Here is a 27,148-nt window from a genome sequence, read left to right on the forward strand (position 1 = left end):
TATTCCAACCTTAAAACTCAATCCATTGCTCTCACTCTACAGACAACCCCCTTTCAGTCTGGTGACAGTGTGTTCCTCTCCTAATAAACTTTACTGTCCCTTTTACTATTTCTTTTCCATCTTGCTTGAATTCTGCCAGATGCAGAACACAGGTAATTATCGGTGCTGTTTTTCTTATGACATTCATCAGCTCCATCCTGTGAGTGACTGACTAAGTGAGCGAGCAAGGGAGTGAATGCAGAAGCAAGATACAGGATTTCCTTACTCAGCAAACCTTTCACTGTTGCTTCCCCAGAAGAGGTGTCGTTGTCCTTGTTCCTCTGTTGTCACCAACCCTTGGAGTTCCCACTAGAGGGATCTTTAGAACACAGAGCTGTTGTGGCCCATTGAGGTCAAGGCTGGTGTCCCCAAAGACGCACCCATGCCCATCAGTGGCCTTGGATGGTCAGCAGCAGGGCTGGTCTGCACGGACATCCCTCCTGTGGACCCTCCCTGCATGGGACAGAACCTTGGCCACAACCCCCAGTGCCCTCCGGGACAGACCTGGGTCCCTCTGCCTGTCAAAGCATCCACATCACATCTCTAGGATTAATCCAGAAAGCTCCAGAACTTCGTGATTCTGACACAGTTAACCGTCCCAGGATCTATTTACAGCTTTCTAAAGACAAAAGTGTGGAAGACAATGATGCAGATTGCAGAGACCAGAGCGAGAGCGTGAAGAAAAGGAGAAACTCAAGCGCCAACAACAACGCGCCATAAACGGCTCTGCAAACAACAGTGTGATCCCGGCTAACGGAGCCCCACACCTGAGCCACTCACACGCCCGACTAAAGCCAGCACAGCCCACAAAGGAAGATTATAAGTTGTAACGCGTCCTCGCTCGGAGCAGCGTGTTAACCACTGTTTGTAGACCCCTCCAATTACGTTCCTTTAATTCTTTCATTTAGAAACCGGTTTACATTATAATAGCCCGCGCTGCTTCTGTTTTTAAACAATTGGTTATACGCACATTCCAAATTGTGGGTCTGCGGGGTGTTTTCATGAGCAAAACAACTGTAAACGTGCTGGGGACGGATCTGTAACTGGGACTCCGGTGACCCGAGCACATGTGGTCTGATGGCCACCGCTTCCCGCTGTTCCGGTGCCCCCAGTGGGGTGGAACAGCCCATTGTCTCTTCCCTGGTGTTTTGGGAGCAGGGGTTTGTTTAACGGACTTGGAGGAGTGGGAAATGTGAGCCAGGTGTAGCTGCCTTCTGTGTCACCTTCTTCCAACACCCTTCCCTTAGCCATAGAGAAAGCTGCAGGCTCTACAAGAACAGGTGTGGGGAAGTGAGGAGGTCTCGAGTCAGATTTAAAGGAAATCCGAGCACTCAGTGGTTCCTCACCTTCCAGGAGATCTGACCAGGCGAGAACAAGTTGAACAGAAACACGTGGAGCTGTACACACACTAAAACATAACAAAAGGAATAAATGCTAGACACAAGACTAATCACAGAAGAAACGCCATGCAGAAGAAAGGACAGACTGCATTCTTCACACGTGGAAAACTCATAGATGAGAAATACATCACAGAATGAGGCACAGAGAGAGGGACCGTGTGGACCGGATGTGAATTGTCTTTCAAGGTTGGCGTGTTGGAAGCTTGGGCCACAGGGCAGAGCTGCTGGGAGATGTGTGGATCCTTCCAGTAGTGGGATCTGCTGGGAGTTCCTTAGATCATTGGGGGGGTGCCCTCAGAAGGGACGAGGGTGTTTCCTGGAAGATCCTGGTTAGTCCTCCTGAGATGGAGTTATAAAAGCCTGGGCCTGGACCCCCAGCCTCTCTGGCTTCCCGTTTGGAGACTCATCTACCATGGGGCCTCACCAGAGCCTGCACATTGCTGTTTGGACTTCTTTTTCTTCTCCTTCTCCTTCTCCTCTTCCTTCTCCTCCTCCTCCTCCTCCTCCTCCTTCTTCTTCTCCTTCGCTTTCCCCTTCTTTTTCTTTTGGTGGCACAGGGGTTTGAACTCAGGTCCTCATGCTTGCTAGGCAGGTGCTCGTACCACTTGAATCACTCTGCCAGCCCTTTTCTGTGATGGCTTTTTCAAGATAGGGTCTTGATAACTATTTGCTCAGGGCTGGTTTCAAACCTTGATCCTCCTGATCTCTGCTTCCTGAGTAGCTAGGATTACAGGTGTGAGCCACCAGCACCTGGCTTGGACCTGTTTTCTTCATAAAGTTGGCTCACCTCAAGATTTTATTATAGTAACAAAAATGGACTAATATAATGATTAAACACACTGAGAACCTAACAATATCATTACAGAGGTGATAGAAGTAATAAGGAACAAGACAGGTTCTTGTAGAGATTGACTTGTGTGTAAAAAAAACCACAATGAATAGAGGTGAAAAAGACAAAGGAGTTACACCAGACAGAGAAAAGCCAAATACTGAAGACAAAGAAAGCTCAACACAAGGAACAGAGATGTCTCTGATCAAGAATTAAACAAAGCCAGTGGCTCAGGTCTGTAATCGTAGCTCCTTGGGAGGCTAAGATTGGGAGGATCACAATTCAAGATCATCTTGGGAAAATAGCTCTTGAGACCCCATCTCCAAAATAACCAGGGCAAAATGGACTGGAGGTGTGGCTCAAGTGGTAGAGCACCTGCATTGCAAGGTGCACTGCTGCCCTGGAGTGTCTAGGATAACTTCCTAGCCTGCCAAGCGCTGGAACTCCAAACCTGACACAGGCTGAAGCAGCCAGCCCTTTCTGAGCCCTGTACATAGGAAGTGGCCCGGGGATGGGATGAATTCCAGGTGAACCAAACCAGAGTGACTCCTTAGTAGCATCTACCTAGTGCTAAGGGAGAACTCTGAAAGCTGTAGTAGAAAGAGAGCATAATGGAAGATAATGTGTTCATGTTTTCTGTCTTGTGATGGAAGTCCAACTGCCACGGAGAGATTGGAGCTGAGGCCAAGAAAGAGAAGACGGGGGAGGAATGGCTGGAACCTGGGCCCTCGGTCCTACGTTTCATGCAGGACACTGTGGGGGCTCAGCCCTTGTCTTTCACACAGGACACTGGGGCCCTCACCCCTGTGTTTCACACAGGATGTCTGGGCCTTTATTCCTGTGCCTCATGACCTTGGGATTTCAGAGCTGGGAGAGAGTTTGGGGACCTGAGATCTGGGCCTGTGTCCTTCAAGGCCACTGGATCTGCCGGTCCAGAAACGTGCCCTGTAACTCATCAAGTGCCCTGAATCCTGGCACGTCTCTGTTCATGGAAGGAGATCCTGCTGGGTTCAAGGAGATTCTGCTGGGTTGGCCATTTGTACTTAGGGTCCTGATTTGCAACCTACTCTTGGATCCTGGGGGTTCTGAGGACTGAGGACACAGAACAGGCCATGGAAGGGAGCAGAGAGGATCTCGGTTACTACAGGACCCCACCAGCCCCTCCTCTTTCTAGGAGCAAACCCTGGGCATGGCCCCCACCCCCACAGGACAGACCCCCAGCTCACCTCCTGGTCGTGATGTCACAGGCCCATGGCATTCCATGTATCCAGGAGACCAAGGCTGGAGAAGCTGAAGACTTCCAGGAAGGTCCTCCTCCTTCAACTGGAGGGAACATGGCAGTGTATACAGGGGCAGGGACCCTCTCCTTTGTCCTCCTGCTGTGCTGCTGGGAAGAAGCGCGGCCCTGGCCAACTAGGATGTATTCCGAAGAGTCTGAAGGAGACTGGCAGATAAAGAGCCCCGGGCCTGAATCAGGCAGGTGACGTCCTTTTCTGCAATGGTTTGAAGGTGTGCCCTCCAAAATTCAGGTGTTGAAATAGTAGTTACAATATTAAGAGGTGGGGTCTTTATGGTGACTGGGCTGTGAGGGCTCTCCCCAGTGAGTAGGATTAAAATCGTTGTAACAGAGACCTCATACAGGGTTCTCATAGCTCATCTGGCCACCTCCTGCCCCATGAGGGCACAGGAATGAAGTAGGGTTTGGGGAGCAGGAAATGGTCCTCGACACACACAAAACCTGCCAGAACCTGGCTTTTGGACTTGCCAGCCTCCAAAACTATGAGAAACAAATTTCCACTCGTTTTTACCCAGTCTCAGGTATTTTTTTATAGCAGCAAAAATGGACTGAGACATTCTGCTTCCTCACTTACCCAAATTCACCAAGGGATACTTACTCTTTATGGAATTGAGGAAGTTTGTGTTTGTTTTTTTGGGCTTTTCAAGCCCTTTTTAACTCCAGAACTCCATGGCAGAGTTGCATACATTATAAATTTTAACTTTTTATTAATACGTGGAAATTTTCTGACTTACCCAACAGTAAGGAAAAATGTCATGGACCTCCGAGTGTGCGTCCCTGTTTCAATAATTGTGCACGTTTTGCCTTCCTGGTCTTTGTACACACACATGCACGCACTCACACATTATTCATTTGGGTGTGTTTTCCAGCACTGTTGTCAGTGTTCCGTCATGTCACATTAAATGTTTTCTTGCTAATGGATAAAGGCATTGTTTTTATATATCCAAAATGTTACAGTCGCACTAACAAAATTAATGAAACGCTTCAGATCAGCTAATTCCGGTTCATGTCCAAGTCACTTCATTACCTGAGGATGTCCTTTTGCAATTGGTTGGTTGGTTGGAACCAGGTCGCAAGCAGGGTCCCTCATGCTTGGCTCCATCTGTCCCCTTTTGTTTTGACACGTCTGTGTAGGGAAAGGGATGTTGGCACCTTTTGAGCAGAAGCCTCGGAAGCAGGTGGGGCCTCCCTGGCCCTGGCTCTCGGTACAAGTCATGCCTGGCTCCACTTCAGCCATCCTTAGAAGTAAACCAGGACCAAGGCTCAAGAAAAGAGGCCTGACTAGGGCTCCCAGTCCAGCCCCAGAGTGGACAAGTCGGTCCTACGCCTGCAAGGCTTACAGGACGCTCTTGAGAGGAGGACTGAGCGCCACAGCCACAGCCAGAGTTGACCTGGGCAGGACAGGTCAGCCTGGTCCTGTGTCTGTGGAGAGGGCAGGTGGTCACCAGGGCCCAACAACAGCGTGAAGGATGCCACCATTCCTCCTCCCTTTTCCTTTGTATTTTCTGTAGAGATTATTAACGCATGTTAATTGCACAAATGAATGAACTTTACTGTGATGTTAATACATATGCATATATTGTATTTTTGTCATAGCCACTCTTTCTTCTGCCTTTTCTTGCCTCTCTCTCCACCCACACGCCCATCTCCTTCCTTTCCCTATACCCCTCCTCTACTTTCAGGTCATCTTTTCCTTCCTTCCTTCCTTCCTTCCTTCCTTGCTTCCTTCCTTCCCTCCCTCCTCCTCCTCCTTCTTCTTTTCTCTCTCCCTCCCTCCTCCTCCTTCTTGTTCTTTTCTCTCTCCCTCCCTCCTTTCCCCTCTTTCTTTTTTTGTTTCCAAATATGTGAGAAATCACATACTTATCTTTTTGTATCTGGCTCATTTCACTAAACATGTCCTCCAGTTCCATCCATTTCCTGCAAGTGACATATTTTTCTTTTGAGATAGGTTATCACTGTGTAGCTCAGGCTGGTCTGAAACTCATGGTCCTAGTGCTGGGATACACACATCGTCCCTATGCCTGGTCTACTTTCAGTTCTTTGAGGAACCTCCATACTGTCTTCCATAGTGGTTGAACAAGTTTAAAATCCCAGCAACAATGCATGAGGGCTCCTTTCTCTCCACATCCTCATCAGCAGCTGTCATTTCTTACATTGTGGAGGACAGACATGCTGGCTGGACTGAGAAGGAATCTCGGTGCCGTTTGGACTTGCACCTCCCTGATGGTCAAGGTCACTGAGCATTTTTTCATGTTTATTGGCCATTTGTATTTCTTCTTTTGAGAAGTGTCTGTTCAGATCACTTGCCCATTTTTTTTTATTGAATTGCTTGTTCTTCTCATGTTACGGTTTGTCAATTCTTTATAAATTCTAGCTATTAATCTTCAGTTAGGTGAGTAGCTGGCAAAGGTTTTATCGCATTTCATAGGCTGACTCTTCAGGCTGGTAAGTTTTTCCTTTACTCAGGGCCTCGCATTTTCTAGGTAGCCACTGTACCACTTGAGCCACTCCACTCACCCCTAAAAGTTTAATTCTACATCATCCCATTTGTCAATTCTTGCTATTACTTCCTGAGCTGTCAGAGTCCTAGTTGGGAAGTCACTGGTTGTGTGACACCTTTAAGCGTTTTCTCTGCAGTTGCTCCTAGAAGTTTCAATGTCTTTGATCCATTTGGAGTTTGTTTTGTGCAGGGTGAGAGGTAGGACTCTAGTTTCAGTCTTCTCCATGAGGATACCCAGTTTTCCCAGCACCATCAGGTAAAGAGGCCATCCTTTCTCCGATGTATGTTGTTGGCACCTTTGTGGAGAAATGGTTGTGGCTGCATGGATTTATCTCTGGACTTATCCTATGCCATTCCCGTCTCTGCATGGGTTTATTCTATCCCATTGGTGTGCATGTCTGTTTATCTGTTTTTTGTTTTTGTTTTTTGCCAGCACTGTGCTGTTTTTGTTCCTATGCTGAAGTAGTATAACTTGAAGTCAGGTCTTGTGGTACCTCCAGTATTGCTCTTTCTGCTCAGAATTGCTTTGGCTGCTGTGCTTCCATGTGACTTTTAGGATTGCCCTCCTAGCTCTTGAAAAATGTCCTTGGTTTTGTGATGGGGATTACATTGATCTCTAGCTCACTTTTGGTAGTATAGCCGAGTTAACAACATTAATTCTTCTGACCCAAGAATATGGAATGGCTTTCCATCTTTTTAGTGTCTTCTTCAGTCTCTTTTTTCAGTGGTTTATAATTCATTATAGAGGTCTTTGGTTAGGTTTATATCTAGGGTCTTTTTAAGCTCTTGGGAATGGAATTAGGTTTATATTTTGGATATTGTTTTTTGAGGCTATTGGGAATAGGATTGCTTTTCCCATTTCTTTCTCAGCAAGTTCACTATTGGTGTATAGAAAAACTACTGAATTTTTATACAATAAAAATAGTAGTTGTGTTTTATACACAACTACTTTACTGAATTTGTTTATCAGTTCTAAGAGTCTTTTCGATGGCATTTTTGGGGTTCTGTAAGTGTAGAACCATCATTTGCAAACAGGGATAGTTTAACTTCCTCCTCTTCTTCTTGCATCCCTTTTATTTCTTTCTTTTGCCTGATTACTCTGCTAAAATTTCCACTGTGCTGAGTAAGAGTGAATGAGACATCCCTGTCTCATTTCTGATTTTAGAGGACATGCTTTCAATTTCCCCCCAGTGTGATGTTGGCTATGGGCTTGTCATGTATGACTTTATGATTTTTTTCTTTTTTTCATTTTTCCTTTTGGTCATCATATTTTGGTATCCTAGTAATGCTACTATTGTAGAATGAATTTGTAAGTGTTCGCTTCCCTTGCCATTTTATGAAACACTCGGAGAAGCATTGGTAATGTTAGTTCATCTTTAAAACTAAGGTAAAGTTCAGCAATCAATCAGTCTGGTCCTAGGCGTTTCTTAGTTGGGAGACTTTTTATTACTGCTTCAATCTCATTCCTTGTAGGTTTTTTTAATAATCTTTTGGACCAATTTTGGCAGGTCACGTGTGTGCAGAAATTTGTCTATTTCTTCCAGATTTCAAATTTATTGGCATATAATTTTTCAAAAAATCCCTTAAGAGTCCTATGAATTTCAGTGGTAACTTTTTTAATATCCCCCTTTTCATCTTAAACTTTATTTGTGTCTTCTCTTTTTCTTTTAGTTTGTGTAAAGACTTGTCAATCATATTTATCTTTCCAAAGAATCATCTTTTTGTTTCATTGTATTCATTTCCATTTCATCAATCTCTGCCTGATCTCTATTATTTTCTTTATTATTTTTTTCCTTCTGCTGACTTTGCATCTGGTTCATTCATGGTTTTCTAAGACTCTGAGATACATCATTAAGTTATTTAATTGAAATCTCTCTGGTTTTTATTGGTACTGTTTTGGCTTGGGTTTTTTGTTATTACTGTTTTGGGTTGTGTTTTGGTTTTTTGGTTTTTTTAGCAGTACCAGAGTTTGAACTCAGGGCTTTGTGCTTGCTGGGCAGGCACCCTACTGCTTGAGCAATGCCTCCAGCTCTGTTTTTTAATGTAGGCACGCGTAGCTATAAGCTTCCCTCGTAGTATTGTGTCACTGTACCTCACAGGTTCTGGTATGTTGTGTTTCGATTTTTATTTTGTTGTAGGGTTCTTAATTTCACTCTGAATTCTTCAATTGCCCACTTTTTGTTCAAGTGTGTTACGCAACATCCACATTTGTATGATTTTTGGAATTAGTCTTGTTGAATTCTAGTTTCATTCCATTATGATCTGAGAAGATGCAAGTAACAGATTCTATTTTTTTTTAATTTTTAAAGATTTGCTTTATAACCTAATATAGCCTATTTTAGAAAAAGTTCCATGCACTGATGAAAGTCATGAGTAATCTGTCACTATTGAATGGAGTATTCGGCAGTGCCTATTAAGTCCATTTGATCGCTATTGTAATCTAACTAATATTTCTTTGTGGTTTTTTTTGTCTGGATGGTCTGATGATGATGGTGGGATCTATCTCTCCCTTTGTGTCCAGCAGTGTTTATTTTACAAGGCTGGATGCTCCAACACTAAGTGCATGTGTATTTACTGTCATATCTGCTTAGTGGGTTGTTCCCACTATCCAAATGCAGTGACCGTCTTTGCTCTTTTGACCAGTTTTAGCTCAGAGTCGGTTTTGTCAGACCTGACTATACCTATTCCTGCTGCTTTGGGCTCCCATTTCTTGGGATATTGTCTTTCCATCCTTTCACTTTCTGTCTGTGTTCTTGACGATGGAGTGAATTTTGTGCCGGCAGCAAACTATGACTGTCAATCCAGTCAACCAGTTTGCAACTTTTAATTGAATAATTAAGAACAATTAAATTCAGGGTTATTATTGAAAGGTATGTACTAGTTCCTGTCATTTTGCTGTTTTTCTTCTGGTTGTTTAAAATAATCTATGTTCATTTATTTCTCCTTTATTATCTTAGAGGCTTGCTGGTTTACTAAATTAATAATGTTTAATTATTTCCTAATTCTCATTTGTTTATCTACTCTTCTAGTGAGATTTATTCACTCCCATGCTCCATAAATGTGTATATCTTGATTCTTCTTCTGGGCATGTGATTCCTCTAAGTATTTTCTGTAATGCTGGTTTAGTGGTTATGAATTCCTTTAACTTATGCTCATCTTGAAAGGTCTTTATTTCTCCTTAGATTCTGAAGGATGATTTTGCTGGATACAGTAATTTAGGTTGACAGTTATTTTCTTTCAGGGCTTGAAATACATCAAGGATGTGTTGTGGAGCGGTTCTGTTCTGGTCATGTCTATTTGGGGTTCTAAATGCATGTTGATCTCTTCCCCAGACTGGGGAGGTTTTCTGCTGTTATTTCACTGAATAAGTTTTCTATACTTTGGCCTGTACCTCTTCTCCCTCCTCTGTTTCAATCATACATCCTTTGGGTCTTTTAATGTTATCCTATAGATATTTTTTTGGTGACACTGAGTTTATACTTACAAAGCAGGTAATCTACTTGAACTTTTGTCTCCTCTATTCTTTAAAGTGTCAACCAAGATACAAGCAGGATTGGACTGCCTCCCTTTTTCTTAAAAGAAATTAGTTCTGAGGTGCTTACATAGGAAACTGTGGTTAGGTGTTGGGGGAAGGAAGTCTCCAAAACAGTCACGGGATGTATGTCCTTACTAAAATTCTTCCACCTCCACTCTACCTATCCATTCCTGTGGACAGCCACCAGCACCTAGCTCTTGCCTGTACCCAGGATTTCTCAGAAGGTGTTTGTTAAGCAGCTCACTCCTGCCACCAGCCAGTCATTACCTCCCAAGACCCAGCCAAAACTTTGGGTAACCCTCAAGGTCTTCCCCAGCTCATGAGTCCAGTGAAGGGGCAGTTACCACACTGCTCTGAGAGTGACACAGGTCTCCTCACCCAACTCTGGGGTCTTGCCATTTTCCAAGTGAGCTGTGCCGACCACAGTGTGTACATCCCTCACACGGAGGTGCTGAGCACTGAGAGGAAGGACAGGGCCTTGGTGATGGAGAAGGGCAAGGTAGTGCAGTCCCCAAACTAACCAGAGCAAACTCGGGACGCAGCGGTGAACTTCATGGAGCCAGAGTGTGCAGTGAGGGGAGCAGTGTCCTGTCCTGACCACACTGGCAAGTACCGTCTGGAAACTGGGACTCTCAGGAGGAGGTGACAACAGGAAAACCGTGGTGAAGCAGCTACACTTGACAATGGACATAACCAGCGTGGATTCTATGAACAGAACTACTTTACGCCAGTGCTCGCGGCTGACTTGCACAATGCTCCATTGTAATTACGGGACAGACACAAAATGAATATTTTTAACAAAGCGCTGGCACGGCACAGCTGTGCCCATTCTTAATGATCCATTAATGCCTCATCCACAGAGGACTGTACTTCTGTTTGTTGCTTTGCCGAAGGTCGGCATGCTGGGAAGATTGTCATCACCATTGCAGACCTTTTTGCACACTCCCCGCATTGTCGGCCTGCAGATGAGCTATTGCTATGCAGATGGGCCTTCATTAAAACCACTTGAGAATCAGCTGTGTCATTGGTTTCCCTTGGAACTTCAGTTCTGCAGACAGAGCTCGGGCCCAGAGAGGAGAGGTGCGGTGGGCCAGCCTGCCATCCTTCGGGCTGCCCACGACCTGGCACTGGAGGAAGAGGCCCACCTTGATCTCAAGCCAAGGAAGTGCACCAGGAAGGACCCAGAGACACCTCAACCTCTGATGGAGAAAAGCTGTAAATGTAGAAGGGAGGAACCACTTGGTGGGTGCTGAGGAGGGAGCCACACTGGGAATTGCCATAGTGTCCTGACCATTCAGGGCACCACTTCCTGTCCACCAGGGAGTGGAGGCCACAGACCAGACGGCCCTGGACCTTGGGAACAACTGACTTCCTGAACCCTTCAGTTCACACACAAGACTCCACTTCCTACATGCAGTTGGGCCCACTCTGAAATGCTTTGCTCATGAAAGAGCAATGATTACTGAGTCCCCCAAATACAGAACCACAGAGTAAATCAGGCAGCACCAGCCCACAAGCAGCTTGGACACACGGGGCACATGGGGAAAATATTTGTGAGGGATTCTCAGAGCAAAGCAAATATGGATTGGTGACTGTAGAAAGCCATAGTTAGAGGCTGAGCACAGGTTTCCTCTTCCTGTTTCCGGTGAGCTGGGCTGTGGGGTGCTCAGGTAGGAATCCGAGGTGTGGTAGCCTCCCAGATAATAATCTTCACAGCTCACAAAGGAGGAAAAAGAGTTGCTTTTTAACCAAAGGAAGTGGGTGCCCTCTTGTTTTGTGTGCCCAAAGTAGTTGAGGTAGCCCTGGGACCTTGTGATTTTTGTTACCATCCACGAGAGTGATTCCAGTGACCAGAAGGGCACGTTCCTCTTGGGGCACCTGAGCAAATCGGGTGCTCATCCTCATAGCTGCCCCATTGGTGGGTGCCTTCCTAACACTTTCCACACAAGAAACTACTCTCGGTGCTCATGGGAGAGACTGAGACTCCAAGTGGGGACCCTTCCCATACAGCAGGCTACTGGATATTCCACAAAACCATATCCATTTACAGAGGGGTAAACGTAAATCAACGAACATTGTTAAACTATAAGATTTTTATTTTTCTGCCAGACTCACAATCCGAAGTACCATCAAAGTTCAAAAATTTGGACGATGATGTGGCTACAGTATTTGGTAAGTAGTTCCCATAGCAAATACCTGGTTTGTGGGTGGGGCAGGGTGTTGTCAATGGGTGTTTCCAAATGACCTGTCACCAGTTGCAAACATTGGAGGAAATGATTTGATTATAGGGCAGAATAACCTTCCCATTCCCTGAGGGTGCCTACATCTGAGAGCCAAACTCCCTAAAAATTAAGAAAGATATTGAATTTCAGACTGTCAGAACTGAAACTCACACACACGCACACACACCTGGAGCCTTCTCAAAGTGAGGTCCAGAAGCATCTGTGTCACCCAGGAGATTGTGAGAAACGCCCAGGATCAAGTCCACCCAAGCCTCCCTGTGTAGCTTCTGCATTAAACCAGATGCCAACCATGCACCCGAGGCTGAGCATGGGCTCCTCCAGCCTTCTCTCCCCACTGTGCAGTTAGCAATGAGACGTTTCCAGTCCTCAGAGCACACGGAGTCTTCAAAACCCAGTCACACTTTAGCTCAGAGCCCATTCCATTTAGATCCAGCCACATTCCCGTGTCCACATGGCCAGAGCTACCCTGTGGCAGTGCTCACTGTGTGAGCAACGCTTTGTGCTTGTGAAGGGGTCAGGTCACCTGTCAGGTGGGGCCAGGAGTAGATGGAGGTCACCTCCAGCTGGAAAGCTGAGCCTCATCAGGAGGGTTCTAATAGTAACACAGATGCTGCCAGGTGACATGGATCAGGAAGGACCTCCGCCAGGAAGTGGGCTCTTCTCCACTTCCAAGTCTAGGGGTGGGAGACCTTCTTGGATTGCCTAATTGATTGATTGATTGATTGGCTGATTGCATGAATGACTGAGTGGATGGCTGAGTCAACAGTACCAGTTCACCTGTGCTACTGCCATCCACCCTCTAAGTCATTCATGTCTCAGACACAGGAGACTCAGTCTCCATCCTGCAGGTGACCTCATCTCTGACATCAGGATAGGCTGGCAGCAAGCTGTCCCCAGGAAGCTTACCCAGCACTGTCCCTAGACGGGATGACTGCCATGCTGCTGAGATGTGGCAATTCCCAGCTGCCACTAATTTAGCTCCACCATGGTCCCCACACCACACTGGGTACTTCTGCTTTATGTGAGCCTCAGAAACATGCACCCCCTTTACAGAAGGAAAACAAAGGTGAGAGATGTGAAGAAATCCACCCATGATTTTAGTCAAGTGAGGAAAGAACCAGCACGAAGGCCCACCCAGGTCTGTTATGTTAGAAGGTTCGTGGGAGAGGTCCGAAGGATAAAAAGGAAGAAAATACAGCTGCATTTGAGTAGAAATCAGGAAGGACATTCATTCAAACTGAAGGACAGAGACAGGACGGAATGACAAGAGGGCAGGATGGAGAATGATGACCTTGTCTGGGGCCTAGGCTTCCAGTATCATGTTTTGGGATGGGGGGGAGGATTAGTCAGTTTTCCATCACTGTGACAAAACACCTGAGGTAAGAGCCTTATTTTGACTCACAGCTTTGGAGTTTCCACCTCCAAAACCCATGGTTAGTTGGCCCCGTTGCTTTGGGCCTGTGGTAATTCAGCACATCGTGGTAGGAACTGAGGTGGGAAAAACCCACTTACCTCATGGCCAGGGGACACAACCGAGGAAGGAGCCAGGGTCCCACAGTCCCCCTCAAGGGCATGCCCCCAATGACCTACAGGACCGCCCCCCCATAGGCCCCACCTCTTAAAGGTCCAACACCTCCCTAGAGCACCACCCTGGGACCTTTGATACACAGACCTTTGGGGACCTTCAACATCTACACTCTAGCAGGAGAAAATGTTTAGAAGTTACCCAGACAGTCTCGTTTTTCTGAAATTATTTAGGGAGGCAGTGGCCTTCCTGCCACAGTCAAGGTTCTCCAGAGAGTCAGGTCCCCATCCACCGAGCTCCTGGGGTTCCTGTTTTCCCGCCTCTGTGCTCACGGCTCCCTGAGGTTCAGACTGCACACAGGGCATCAGCCCTGGGCCAATGCATCTAACATGTTCTTGTGTGTTTTTTCAAGATGAAATTCTAGTCCAAGAGATTTTGGATCCGAACAAATCAGTATTTTTCAAAAGTGAAAAACCACTAACACCAACAACAACAAAGGAAAAAAGCAAGTATATCCCTCTTTTTAACCCTATAATTGCACATGTTCCCAAATCTGTGAATACAGAACCTTCATTTTAAAGCATTCTTTAGGAGCAGCTGCACCTGGGCAGAGGCAGGTGGACATGTGGAAGAAGCAGTTGTCCAAGCCACTGTCATAGCCTTCCTGGGACTTGGGCTGTCAAGCCTCGGTGGCAGGGGAGACTTACCTTTATTCTGGGATGATCTCTGGGTGCACATTCACGCATGTTCTTGCGCTCGGGATGCAGATGGGATTTAGCTGCTGCAAGAACACAAGGCGCTCAGAAATAAGGACTTCGAGCCCACATGTGCCAGCCCGACCTGTGCTGCTCCTCTGTGCTCACTGACAGCTTCTGAGCCAGCAGGGCAGTTCTATGACTCCATTTGGCAGGAGGTAAAACCAAGGTCCAGCCCGTGACTTGTCCACGGCCACAAAGAGTAGTGAACAAAACAAGCATGTGCTTTTCCAAAATGCTGCTCCTAATCATCAGATTAAAATAAAATAAAATATCATCAGAGCTGTCAAAACCAAATAAAATAGCACAGAAGGTCAGACAGGAGTGATGGACAGCTGCTAAGGCGGGATCTGGGCGTCAGAAATCACAAGCATTTGAGATGTGCCAGCAGCAGGAAGGGTGGTGTTTCCTCGAGGTTTTGCTTCTGATGTGAATAAATTTCCGCTTCCTGGGCTTTGTTTACCCGACACCCGCCCAGGCTCAAACCTCAGGGCTCAAGGCAGTCGAATGGCGCTTGACGTTTACAGACACATTTCCAAATAGAACTCAGAAACTTTGCTATCATTCCAACCTAACATTTCAAAGCAAAGCCTGGGCCAAAAATGTTCTCAGGTTTGTAATCAAGAAAATTTTCTCCCATTTTTTGCATATTCATCATCAAAGTTGTCCATCTGAAAGAGAATTACAGCAATCTTCCTAAGAAACATTTTGAGAACAAGCCCTCTTCTGAAAATACAGAGAAAGTTGCTTTTGATGGTAAATATGGCCTGCCAATCCCCTGCTAGGTTCTGAACGTAACTGGGGAGACCGAGTCAGACAGATACGGGTGCAAACTTCCTCTTGGTGATGGGTGGAATGGTTGGCTAGAGGTCATGGTTATTTCCTCCAAGTTGGGCAGATTTCCCAAGCCTTGGGGGGCTGAGGAACCCCCAGGAGCCCCAGCTCTGCCCTGGGGCCAGTCCTGGATCACACAGCCCAGAGGATCCCAACAGAAATGTTTTCTCATGGGCCCACAAACCCCAGGAGAGAGAAGTCATGAGAGTCCATGTCCTAGACTTGTAGCTGAGTCGCCTCTCCCAGGGAGGTACAGAGAGAGCCAGTGCGGCCCCAGGTGTCCCAGGAATCAGGAAAAGCCATCCTCTCAGTGAGCTTGCTGAGAACGAGCCGTGTGCAAAAACTCAGAGAGGAAGTCTGACAGCCAGAGGGTGACAGATCTCTAAGTATTAAGATCAAGGAAGAGTGCCTGTGTAGCTCACAGGACATACAAGCAGAATCTGTGGCATGCCCCACACACAGGCCCAGGCCTGGACTCCAATCTTGGTGGCCTCAGGCATAGGGAGGGGAGTCCTGGATGGGCCCAGGACTCTGCATTTCAACCCGTTGTCCTTTCTCTAGGGACCACAGCCAGTGCGGGAGGGGTGGAGGGATTGTTTCAGGGCTTAAACAAGAACTTGGTTCTATTTAGTGTTTCTATCACTTCTGAACTTGTCCTATTCATTTTTTGAACTGAATGAATTGTCTGGTGGTTCTAGATTAAATGTAGCCAGTAGCTGCCCAAAGTCAACAAGACTGCAGGGGTGTCCAAACTGAAGGCACCCAGCAAGTGCACGGTCCTCAGGGAGGGGACAGCAGCAGATAAAAGCAGACCAAAGCCCTGAGTCCAGGGACTGAGAACAGCACTGAAAGGAAGGGGATCTGAGACCTAACAGAGGATCCTGAGGCAAGCTGCACCCTGAAGACGGCTCCACCCTCAGGGAACAGTGCATTGGAGGACAGCAGACTCCCCAAACCTCATCCTATGTGCAGATAGGACTGTGGACCCCCAGTGTGCTGTTCACATATCCCCTGCCCAGTCCCAGGGACTGATCTGTGGCCTCCACGTGGAGCTTGCCCTCTCTAGTGTTATCAAGTTGCTGGGGCCTGATTCATTCAGGCCCCAAGGCACTGGACCACCCTTTAACATAAATGAATCCCTTAAGGTGAGTTATGACTTTGGGTCAGGAAGGTCAAGGGCAACCAGAGGCTAATAGGAGACCCTGGTAGTTTGGAGACAAGGTACCCAGAAAAGAGAGTGGAGAGGAGGGTCCATGTGGCGTAGAACTCTGCCTGGAGTCTGCAGTAATGAATCCATACTTAAGGAAAAAAAAAAAAAGTCCCGGAAAGCCAAGGCCTACAGCAGCAGCCTGGGCTGAGCTGCCTGGGTGCCTCGCTGGGACAGACACCAGACACCACCACCATCCAGTTGCCTGGCAGCGGGTTCCCAATGGCCCTGCAGCTTCTTCACCCACATCTGTGGTCTATAAGTCAGGGGCTGCACATGGGGCCCAGGCCACCAGTGAGCAGAGGTGAGAAGACATTGAGACAGAAGTGCAGGACAAGTGAAAGCTAGAGCAGCCTCAACTTCCTCTTGCGCCCGATCCTCTGCTGAGCTCAAGAGTGCAAATGTTACTGAAGGGTGGTCTCAGAAGACCTGGTGGAGAAGCTCTCAGGTTCTTGTGTCTTCAAACAATGCATTGGACAAAGGCACAAATTGCAAAGCAGTAGGAAAGTTTTCCTGAAGGGAAAAGTATAGGCATCACAAAAGAAGCAGTGGCGGGCTCTGGCCAGCTGGCACAGAGCACCGGTTGTTGTGGAACTAGATGGTCAATCCTGAGTTCGTGACCTGGCCGATGATTGAAAATACCGGACCAGGAGGTAAGAGTAAAGCAAGCACAAAGTTTATTGTAAAGGACAGCAAAGTGACCTGGTGGGTGGGACTCAGTGAAAGAGCTAAGCCAAAGAGTAGCTGAAGTCTAGGGGATAATCTAAGGCGTTGTCTGACTCAGGCTCCTCTCTTTTACATTTGTGATTGGGTGCTATCTAATTAACTTCTCACCGAACCTGACCATTTGGCTGACCCCATCCTTATCAAAGTGGACATTCCAGGAGAGGTCTTGCTAGCTCATCCTGGCCTCGAGGTCTGCCACTTACGTTTTATGACTGCCTCTTGGTACACTGTGGAAGGTTGCTGCCTTATTTTCCTAGAGGAGCCTGTTTCTTATCCCTTTGGATGTTTGTTTTCAAAGAGCTTTCCTGTCCCCCTTTATCTAGAAGAAAGATGGCTGTATTTTATTATCTGGGTGAGAAGCCCTTTCCTCAGGTCTCCTTAGATGTTTGTTTTTAAGGATACCTTGTTTCTTTTATCTGAAACAAAGTTACTTGTGCCATTTGTTCCTCTCACAGTTGTAAGGGCAAGTGGGGAGAGGGTGGAGGCGGGATTGACAGTTGGATTGACAAGGTCTTGTTGAAACTGGAGTTTTGGATACAAGGCCAAAATTCTGAGATTTCATATGCCAGGTCCAACTACCCACCCCTAAACGTCAAACAAAGAGGTGTGGTGAAGGCAGAGAAAGGAGGTTTATTACACGACTAGGGTCATGTCGTGGGAAAAGATAGAGTAAGCACTCAGTTCATCTTCAGCCATCTCAGGGTACAGACATGAGCTAAAGGTTTAAATAGACAAAGAACTGAGGGCAGGAGACAAAAGGGATGCACAGTTAAACAGTTCAGTCACAGGTGTGGTCTGGTTGGTCATTATTTCAGTCTGCTCTGGAAGAGGGTCCAGGCAGGTGGTCCACCCTGAGGAAGGTTTACTGTTGAGGGTAGTTTCTGTCCCTTGTCATCATCTTTCTTAGACTCCAAGGTGGTTGCAAGGTGACTGCAAAGAGAATGGCTCAGAGCAAAGACAGATACAAAATGGAGGAAAGATAACAAGCTTTTTCTCCTGCTTTTAGTTAATTTCTGGGCCTGAGTAAGGAGTCCACGCTTTTTAGCTAACACGGTTTGAGCATCTGTTATATTGTTATATAACACAGGAGACTTTCTGTGCATGCGTTTATGCTGGTTTCCAGGTTTTTAATTGTATGCGACCAATATTCATAAGGTCTTAAGTAGAGGGCTTTACCTAAGAGGTCAAATGGAAGACCTCTTGGGTAAATGCAGCATTTTCCAGTCTGAACCAGCCAAGAGACTCCCTTGTCTTTTGGGGAACTTGCAACTGTGGAGGAATTAACAATTGGAAAGGAATTTACAACTGAGGCAGTGTCCAGGGGTGGGTACTGTGTGACACCAAGAAGCAACACCAAGGCTGTGACCATCTGTCTGCATCTTTTGGCTGGTCTGGCCCAGCCTCCACTAGTGCTACGTTCCTTGTTACAGTTTCTGAAATGTCCTCGGTAAGGGCAGCGAGCCAAGTCCCCCACTGGCTAAACAGAGTCACCTTTGCTCAGACAGAGAGCCCCTTGGTAACTGGGAGGGCTCAGGCTGTGTCCTTCAATTGCCACTCTGGCACACGGCTGTCCTGGGTGCAGTGTGCTGCAATGAGTAACAGTGGCCAATGAGTGACAAGTGTTAGAAGCTGGTCACACTTGCAGGGCTCCAGCATACAACAGAACCGTCTCTTCCCCCAAAATTTCCACATCTTTGCAAGTAATGCTGTGCCGCCCTCACAAAGCTGAGGACAGTGAGACTGTCATGGCAGGAAGTGACAGGCAGGCCCTGGCACCCTGAGGTGGGCTTCAGCTCCAGAGCAGTGTTCAGGTGTCACCTTCGTCTTCATCACCTGGACCACTCTGAGTAGAATTCCACAAGCAAGGAGCTGCGCCTGGACCACAACTTAGTGTGGCTAGAGAAATCAATTCTTTGAGTCAAACTTCAGCACTTTTCTGATGGAGACACCGCACCACTGCTCAGGACACAGTCCCCATAAGGAGGAGCAGACAGAAGAAGTCAGGGATGTAGCCCCAGGCAGGGCTGCCACTGAGGGAGAAAGTCAGCAGACTCAGTGAGAGGACACGAAGTCACCACATCTCAGTTTGGTCACAACAGGTCCTCCAACCTGAAGGAAGAGCTCCAGCATGGGACAGGTGGCCCATGGAGGCTCTGACCTGTCGGTTGGTGTCTCCCAGGCCCAGCACCATGGAGGGGTGCTGTCGCATATCCTGGGGAGGGACCAAAGCTCTCCGGAGCTCATTGAAGAAGTAAGGCTTCCCAGCTGCAGTGGGAGCAGGAGGAACCCTGCCAAGCTGAGTGGAGCAAAGGATAGAATGGCCCACCTGAGGTAGGAGTTCATTTTCCTGGAAGTAGGCAGCTGCAGTTGTCACACGTGTGCAGTCTGAGACTCAGGGTGTATATGTCAGCCTGTCTGGGAAGCGTTGCAGAAAAACCACAGGACAGGTTTAAAAAAAGTATGACAAAAGTAGTACTTAAAATAGTATCCACTGTGGAATTATTTTAGCTAAAAAGCCACGAAAGTATTACAAAGAACTTCTAAATTCTTTCCCCCTCAGCACCTTCCAAGGTCAACCCAGGAGTCAGGCATGGCAATGACACCCATGGATGCAAGCTTTTTTACTCACAGACCATTGTCCATTACCCTGCTGTGTCTGCTTGTCCTGTCACCTTAGCTCCCCAACTTGGGACCTTCCTATTTCACCTTTGGCTTTCATAACCTTGAAGAGTCCTGGCCTGTGACTCTGTGGAATCTCTTTCCACTTGAGTTTGTCTGAACTGTCCCCATGCCAGATGCATTTTTGGCAGGCATGTTGCAGAAGTGACACTGCGAGCACTGATCACTTACCAACGTGGTAGCCACAAGGTTGCTCCAGAGTCAAGTTAGTTTTTCTTTTTTTAACTAAGTATCTTGTGAGGAGACACTGTAAGACTGTCCTTTTTGTCATCTTGTTTTCACCCACTAATTTAACGCCCACTCATGCATTCATGTCTACAAAATTCTGACTGTAGTGGTAATCCCCCTTTTGACAAAGGGGGATTTTCTTTTTCCATCATCCCTTCCTTTGGCATTTATTAGTTAAAATTCTGTAAGACTTTTCTCCTCTCTCTATTAATTTGTTTATTAAAGTATGTATTGATATCAGTGTAACCTTACAGAGGTTCACTTTTCCCAGTGGTCTGGAAACCCTTCTTCTGTTACTCAGATTGTCTGGTCTTGCTGTTGGGAGCACCTATGTACTTTTAGCACCCTTCCTCCTCTTTGGTCCTTCCTTATTGCCGCTGCAAAAAACTCCAGACTCTCTGATTTGTTTACTAAGGGTGGTGTAAGAAACCGACATCTGTGCTCTGGGTGTGCTTCTTGTACTGGGGTGTCACTGCCTCCAGGCCCTCCCAGCAGACAGAGGAGCAACGCACCTGTGTACAGAGCTGTCTACTGCTGCATTGCCTGGCAGGTGTTGGGCACTGTAAGTTCAAATTGATCTCTGATTCCAATCCTGCACCCCAGGCTCATTACAGCCTTCTTGTTTAAACTGTGAAAAGCCTGGCTCTCATTGTCCACAATATTTTATCAGTTTGCTCAGTCCTAGATGACACGGGAGTGGTTTCAGAATTGCTAATGTGTACTTCTGCAAAACTAGAGGACGAGATTTGCATACACCTTTTGTTTTCGTTTCCTGACTTACCTAGGTAGTCAAATACTGCTTTCCAAAGTTCATCTTTGTTCTTTCTTGTCCTCTTCTGTGTGGTTATGCTACTTACATTTAATATTCCATCTTGGGTCCTCCCTCCATCCTGCTTGATTCGATTGGTTTATTTCAGAGTGTGAGAAACATGGTTCTAACACGAAAAGCAGTGTTCTCAGAATTATCTCCAGTTCTTCTAACCTTCCCATCCCCGACTCTTTCCCCTCATTGCACCCATGAGCTGCAGATGGCCAGTCTATTACTTTTTGATTTACCCTGTCCGTGTTTCTTGAGCTCAGTTCAGAAGGTCCACATGCATTTTCTGATGTCTTATGTAGAAACTCTTTTGCACATTCTTTTTTTTTTTTAACCTACCCTTATATGTTGTAAATCACCCCATGCCTCATTAGAGAAACCTTCCTCACTGTTCGTTCCTGTGGTTGCTTAGCTTCACACTGAGAGGACCCCTATAGTCTATTCAACTTGACAATTACTCTTACAGATTTTCATTTTGTGGCAGTGTATTTCCACAATGGGCTGCTGAGTTCAAAGGTAAGTGTATACACAGTGTGTTCAGACCACTGCCTTCCCCTGTGGGAGGCTATGGGGTTGGCATTTCTACCAGCAGTGCCTGCCCCCAACCCAGGCCTGGCTACAGAGTACATCTTCAACACATTTTCAGTTTTGTCACACTGCAGGTCGAGAAATGGCATGTCATGTTTAACTTACATTTCTCTTTGTATAAGTGACCGGCATATATTTTTTTGTGAATTGTCTGTTGACATCTTTTTCTCATTTTCCCAAATCCTACTTTTCAAAACTTTTTTAAATATGGGGGAGGTTTAATCTTTTGTCTGTGAGATATGCTGGAAACATTTTCTCCTAATTAGCCACTTGTCGTTTGATATTGCTTGGGAATTTATAAACCCAGGATCTGGGGTCCGGAGTCTGGGCTGTTCCTGTCTGAATGTTCTGGTCAAGCATGGAAATGTCACCTGGAATACTAGAATGGATGCTGCTGAGACACACGTGGAAGCCTCAAAAAAGCCCTGCCAAGGACAGCTTTGGGCAATGTGTACCTTGAGTGAGAACGGGTCAAGGGACATGAAAACAGCAGAGCCTCAGAAACGGGATGATTTCAGGGATATAGGAACCAGTCAGTGTTCATGGTACTTGTGCTTCCATTTAGGACACAGAAAAGCTGCAAGTCCCCATCCTAGCTGAGAACAGGACAGATAAAATACAATACCATGGCTTGTAAAACCCGGCAGGCAAGGTCAAAAGGCCACCAGGTGGACTGTCCCCACCAGGGACAGAGATCTCTAAGGAGAGACTGGCTTGCCTTTGGCACAGCACAGAAGAGAAGTAGCTACCCTACCTTGGGTAGAAGTCAGCAAGGTTTTGGCCAATTCTGAGTACAGGTTTGCCTGTAAGCTGTGACTACCTTGGATACTGACAGGCCTCCCTGGGAAAGGAGACTAGGTGGGGCAGGAGACCAGAGAAAGCCCTGTGCTGGGGGTTTGAGCACACAGGAGGTGACTGGCTGCACTGGAGGCCAAGCAGGCAACCTGGCCTGCCACCCAGATTCTTCTGTCCTGAAGGAGAAGAATATTTCAGGACACCAGCAAACACTCACTGCTTCTGGAAAAGAGGAAGAAGCAGAGTCCTGTCCCCAGGGAATCAGTAGCAAGTGCTCACTCTCCCAGTGCACAGGCAAAGACCCCCTCTGATGGAGGAGAGAAGCAAAACGCTGTCTGTGGAGAGTTAGCTCTTTTCTTGGGCCCAGGATGTTACACTAACACGATGGAAGCTATTTCCCAGATTCCCTGGCACTTTTCTGTGTGAACAACCACGTCTACGAGCGACACAGTTCTGCATCTTCCTTCCTGACTTCTCTGGAGTTTACTTCTACTTCTTGCCCTATTGCATGGGACCAGGACCTCCAGCAGGGTCTTGAGTAAAGGGGCTGCAGGTTAGCATCCCTGGTTCCTTCCATTTCAGTGAGAAGCTGATTCTGTCTTTTGTCCTTAAGTACAGTGTTGGTTGGAAGTTTTCTGTATCACGCTCTATCAGTTTGAGAACATTCCTACTATCTTTTTTTTTTTTTTTTGGTGGCACTGGGGTTAACACTCAGGACCTCCTGCTCGATAGGCATGTGCTCCACCACTTGAGCCACTCCACTCCACCAGCCCTTTTTGGGTTGGGTATTTTCAAGATAGGGTTTACAATCTATCTGCCCAGGCTGGCTTTGAACTGCCATCCTCCTGATTTCTGCATCCTGAGTAGCTAGGATTACAGGTGTGCACCACTGGCACCCACCTTTCTACTATACTTTTTTTGTTGAGAGTTTTCATAATGAACTCAGTCACGTGCTTCTTCTGCAGATGAAATGACTGCACAGTTCCTTGGTATGTGAAAATGGTGATCTGTGCCAGGCACTACTTTCTTAGGATCTATTATCTCTTCTTGTTTGTTTTATTTAACTTGTGAATATTTCCTAAGGAGTTTTCATCTGTGCTTATGAAAGACATTGATCTGAAACTTTCTCTTTAGTGAGATCATATTTTGGCAGTGGCTGTAACAAGTTGGGTGGTGGCACCTCCTTTTTTTCTCAAAAGCTCAAGTAAGATGGGCATCACTTCTTCCTTGGGTGTTAAGTAGAATTCACCAGTGAAACCATGTGGTCCTCCAGCTTTATTTTTCTGATAACCAATTAAAATTTTAGACAGCTCTGTGGCTATTTGGGTTTTTGTTTCTTCACATAACTGGACTGAATGAACGCCTTTGCCTTTTTGGCGGCCCCAGAGCAGCAGGCTGCAAACATTTGCATAGAGGGCCCTCTCAGCCCCTATCACAGGTGACCAGCTAGAACACTGTACTTGAAGCCTCAGAAGCAGGTGGGACCACAAGAAACTTCTGTTGGTGGAGGTCAGAGTAGCCCAGTCCCCAAACCTGTAGGAGCTGCTTCCCCGCCCCTCCCGCCAGGCCTCCTGAGGGGTTGCCCTACAGAAGGTGTCTGCTCTCTGCTCTTCACCCAGGGTGCTTGTGGAAACCCTGGCCCCACTGGCAGCTGATGCAAATCCTTATCCTCCCATCCTTGTAGGCAGGATGTCTGATTTGTTGGACTGCCTACCTCACAACTCCAATCCTCTTTTCAAGGGATTCGGTACATGCCTGTACAAAACCCTGCTCCTGCCTGTCAGATTTGTATTCTTTCACTCTACAAATACAGCAGCCCCAAGATTCTTAGTCCTCCTTGTTCAGGGCTCGCTGAGACTGACTTCTATTATATCAAAGTGAGGACTCTGCAATGTTGTCCTTGTGATCCACTCTGTGCAATTATGAGGCAAAGACATTTTAAAAGTGGGGCACAAAGGAACGAATCTCTAAGGAGAAAGTTAAGCCATCAGAGCAGGGAAAGCAATGGAAGCTTACTCTGCTGAGCTAGGACGGTTCTGCATGGCAAAGGGGTGAGAGAACTTTCTATGTGGTTACCTCTTTTCCTGATATCTGATCTTTATTAAAATCATCTTTTATATTTGGATCTTAATATGGTATCTGTCCTATTCTAATGGTTATTCCATATACCAAAAGATAAAAGGGGCTGGGCACCCGTGGCTCACGCCTATAGTCCTAGCTACTCATGAGGTAGAGATCAGGAAGATCGTGGTTTGAAGCCAGCCTGGGCAAATAGTTCACAAGACCCTATCTCAAAAAAAACCCATCACAAAAAAAGGAGTGGTGGAGTGGCTCAAGGTGTAAGCCCTGGGCTCAAGCCCCAAAAGAAAAAAACAGGAAAGAGACAGACACTAACGAACCACTATAGGCTCATTGGTGAAGACACAGAGCATTTGCTTATATTCTGAGACCCAGCCAGCCCTACCAGCATCTTTCTCAGCAGATGGGGAGTGATAAGAGATGGCTATGAAGGGGTGCGGGGATGTGGGAGGCAGTGCAGGGTATGGGCTGTGAGCCTGGGGTCTAGGGCCAGACAGAATGGTTGAAAAGAGAAACAAGAGTTTGAAATTAGACCATAATTGTTTGTCAACTCTTGCTTATTGTTCTTGATTTATTCCCACAGAAGAGGAGAAAGAAATACTCTTTCAGATTAAAAGCCTCGCAGCTATGGAGAAAGTGATTAGCAGTCTTCGAGTAGCCATAGGTAAGTGAAACTGATGATGGTTAAGTGCAAAGACGGCTCCTGCCCAGAAGTCCCTCTCCTGGGCTGAGGAGGGCTAAAAGTGCCTCTCACAGCTTGGGGTCTCTTCTAAGAAGCACTAGGAGGAGCAGGTGTCTCAGTCTCTAAACCTCTAAACTGTCTAGGAGTTTTCCATGGGACACCTAAGCTAATAAGTCAAATTCATTGGGTCGTAGCCCATGTCACCACGGGGCTCACTCCCTTCCTGTCAAACTGAGTGGGATGGTTCCCCTTCTTCCAGGAGCCATTAGGACCTGTGAGGCTGCCATTGCCCATGCCAACCAGGTGCATGGTTGCTTGCCCCTTTGTGGCCAAGCTACCCACTGAGAGAGGCAGGAGGCCTCCCCTGGGCTGAGTCTTCCCCATCTCCACCCTCGCCTTTTACACATGGTTCCATGGGGTCTCAATGCTGAGAAGGTGGTCACCTCCTTCCCCTGTGGCTCTGCCCTGGCCCACACTTCTCTGTGGAACTTTCCAGACACTGCCCCTTCTCCAAATCTGAGAGAGGAAGCAGAGGAAAGGAGGCATCAAACAGAAAGGTCAGCTGGAGAAGCAGGTGGCTGAGCCTCTCCTCCTGCCTCTCTGCTGGTTCCTCCGCCACCTCTAGGAGTCCCACCTGTCTTACACACTTGGGTTACCAGGATCCTACCTGTCCCCTCTCGCTTACTGCTAGTGTCCTGCCCTCCAATTCCTCTTACCTGGTCAGTCTCCTCTCTGGGGTTTAAGGACTCTGAGCATACAAAGGGTGAAGTCCAGCTCCTCACTCAGACTACTCCCTCTGGACCTGTTCCCCTGACACTTTTCTCTTCCTGCTCTCTCCTCCTGCTACCCAGTGTCCTCCTGGGAAACTGACCATGAGATTCTCCCTCACTGGGCTCTTTGTCCCCAAAGGGATCCAGAAGGGCTAACTCCATGACTGGGAGCAGGGTCAGAGCATTGTGGAGGCCCACACTTGATGCAGCTCAGGGGAGGGCATGAGGAAGGATCACAAACATTCAAGGGTCATCCCTTGCCACATTCCAACAGGCCATTGCTCAAGTCAGTCCACTGGTGTGAGGGAACCAGGCAGGTCTGACATTCAGGCTGAAGCAGCAATCGGGGAACACCTACACCTACAAAATCTCTTTCCAAACAGGAAATCACTTCAAGAAATCACTTCAAGAAATCACGGAGGCTACACAAAAGCATGTCGGGAATCCGATACTCCAGGAGAAGTTGAGCCTACTGTGCACCCCAGTACCGCCTTAGAGTAAGAATGAAGTGGGTTGCTAATCACCCTGTATGAAGAAAAACTGTATTTAAAGAGAGCCAAATAAAACTAATATATTTAAATATTAAATTAACAGTGATGTGGGTTTTTCCCCCTTACACAAACAAAGGAAATGAAAATCTAATCAAAGCTTGATGTGGTGGGACACACCTGTAATTCCGGCTACTCAGGAGGTAGAGGAAGGAGTATCGAGGTCCAAGGGCAGCCCTGGGCAAAAGCAAGAGACCCCATCTGAAAAACAGCTGAAGCCGAAAGGGTTGGAGAAATGGCTCAAGAGGTAGAATTCCTGCCCAGATAAATGCAAGGGTCTGAGTTCAAACCCCAGCATTGAAGACACATAGCCTCAGCGCCTTAGTTACGGTTCGCCATAGAAATCAGTAGTGTGTGTGTGTGTGTGTGTGTGTGTGTGTGTGTAGACTTCTAATAAGGAATAGGACTATGTGAATGGAATTCCAAAAGTGCACTCTAACAGGGGCCCTGGGGCTGTGGGAGAGGGCCAGGAAAGACACACATGGAAGGGCCCTGTCCCCAAGAGCAGAATGTAGATTCAATGACAACATGTGGGTGCTGCAGCCATTGGCAGTGAAGTTGTCCGGGCAGAGGTGGTCCCAGCTGGGGCAGCAGGAATACCCACCAGGGCACAGGTGATAGGCCAGTATGCAAGGCCTGGTCACACAGTCTGTGAATCCTGGGCAGGTGGTCCTGGGCTGGGCTACAAGGGACTCCCGGACTGCACTCTCTGGGTGGATGCCCTGCAGAGCCTCCCTGCACCACAGACAGAACCCTCAGAAGTGTAAAATCCAGCTGGGCGCCGGTGGCTCACACCTGTAATCCTGGCTACTCAGGAGGAAGAGATCAAAAGGATTACAGTTCAAAGCCAGCCCAGGCAAATAGTTCAGGAGCTGGTATCTCGAAAAACCCTATCACAAATTGGGCTGGTGGAGTGGTTCAAGGTGAAGGTCCTGAGTTCAAGCCCCAGTACTGCAAAAAAAAAAGTATAAAATCCAGTTTTTCAGTCTCACCAGCCACCACGTTCAAGGGAACAAAAACCCTCTTTAAAGGTAGTTTTGACTGGGAGAAAAAACATCAAACTTAAAATTTG

At 47.0% G+C, this 27,148-nt stretch overlaps 2 long non-coding RNA genes across 2 annotated transcripts; both read left to right on the forward strand.

The window, feature by feature from the left end:
- The first annotated feature begins 2,366 nt into the window (after nt 1-2,366).
- Nucleotides 2,367-13,875, forward strand: LOC141411570 (uncharacterized). Its single transcript, XR_012436410.1, has 3 exons — nt 2,367-2,502; nt 11,710-11,772; nt 13,781-13,875. It is a non-coding gene; the product is annotated as an uncharacterized lncRNA (long non-coding RNA).
- A 6,373-nt stretch (nt 13,876-20,248) lies between these two features.
- Nucleotides 20,249-26,115, forward strand: LOC141411418 (uncharacterized). The gene is made up of 3 exons (XR_012436132.1): nt 20,249-20,359; nt 24,660-24,740; nt 25,912-26,115. It is a non-coding gene; the product is annotated as an uncharacterized lncRNA (long non-coding RNA).
- The last annotated feature ends 1,033 nt before the right edge of the window (nt 26,116-27,148 follow it).

Source organism: Castor canadensis, chromosome 10 (assembly GCF_047511655.1).
Source record: "Castor canadensis chromosome 10, mCasCan1.hap1v2, whole genome shotgun sequence".
Lineage (NCBI taxonomy): Eukaryota > Metazoa > Chordata > Mammalia > Rodentia > Castoridae > Castor > Castor canadensis.